This window comes from Otolemur garnettii, unplaced genomic scaffold, assembly GCF_000181295.1.
Source record: "Otolemur garnettii isolate 467f Iridium unplaced genomic scaffold, OtoGar3 scaffold00025, whole genome shotgun sequence".
In the NCBI taxonomy this organism is placed as follows: domain Eukaryota; kingdom Metazoa; phylum Chordata; class Mammalia; order Primates; family Galagidae; genus Otolemur; species Otolemur garnettii.
The window spans coordinates 17,637,136-17,638,407 of NW_003852420.1; the positions used below are offsets into that span (position 1 = coordinate 17,637,136).

The 1,272-nt window shown below is 50.4% G+C and overlaps 1 protein-coding gene across 1 annotated transcript in view; it reads right to left on the bottom strand.

Moving 5' to 3' along the window:
- The window catches only part of RBM39 (RNA binding motif protein 39), a 44,466-nt gene that overhangs the window by 22,020 nt on the left and 21,174 nt on the right, over positions 1–1,272 (bottom strand). The gene's annotated exons all lie outside the window — the stretch shown is intronic.

The following is a 1,272-nucleotide window of genomic DNA, read 5'->3' on the forward strand; positions in this document are numbered from 1 at the left end:
CCACAACGCCTGGCCATTTTTTGGTTGCAGCCATCATTGTTGTTTGTCAGGCCCGGGCTGGGGATTCGAACCCGCCACCTTAGGTGTATGTGGCTGGAGCCTTAGCTGCTTGAGCCACAGGCGCCGAGCCAGCTCATGAATTCTTAACTTTATCAGACACAGTAACCTGTAAATAATGCTGGAACGTACTATGACTATACTAAACACCAAAACGTTAAGTTTTCTTTTTTTAGGAACAGAGTCTCACTTTGTCACCCTCGGTACAGTGCTATAAAATCACAGCTCACAGCAACCTCTAGCTCTTAGTAAGGCTTAGGTGATTCTCTTCCCTCAGCCTTCTGAGTAGCTGGGACTACCAGAGCCGGTCACAACGCCGAGCTATTTTTTTGGTTACAGTTTTGGCCAAGGCCAGATTTATACCCACCACCCTGGGTAAATGGGGCTAGCACCCTACCCTTTTGAGCTATAGGCATCACCCTACCAACGAAGAGACTCGTAACAATGTGTCAACATTTGGAGGTGGTCACCATAAGGAACGAGGCCTACTGTATTGATAACCACAAGTGGTGTTATGTTCTGCCTATAATATTCAGGTCAACTTAAAGAGGTGGTCAGGTGGCGCCTGTGGTTCAGTGAGTAGGGTGCCGGCACTATATACCGAAGGTGGCAGGCTCAAACCTGGCCCCGCCAAACCGCAACAACAACAAAAAAATAGCTGGCCATGTGGCAAGTGCCTATAGTCCCAGCTACTTGGGAGGCTGAAGCAAGAGAACTGCTTAAGCCCAAGAGCTGGAAGTGGCTGTGAGCTGTGGCACCATAGCACTCTACCGAGGACAACAAAGTAAGACTGTCTTTTTTTTTTTTGAGACACAACCTCAAGCTGTCACCCTGAGCAGAGTGCCATGGCATCACAGCAGGCGCCTGCTACAATGCCCAGCTATTTTTTGGTTGCAGCCATCATTGTTTGGCAGGCCCGGGCTGGATTCGAACCAGCCAGCTCAGGTGTACATGGCTGGCACCTTAGCCGCTTGAGCCACAGGTGCCAGCCATAAAACTGTCTCTTAAAAAAAAAAAAAAAAAAAGGCTCGGCGCCTGTGGCTGAAGCAGCTAAGGCACCAGCCACATACACCTAAGGTGGCAGGTTTGAATCCAGCTGGGGCCCGCTAAACAACAGTGATGGCTGTAACCAAAAAATAGCCGGGCATTGTGGTGGGCGCCTGTGGTCCCAGCTACTTGGGAGGCTGAGGCAGGAGACTCGCTTCAGCCCAGGAG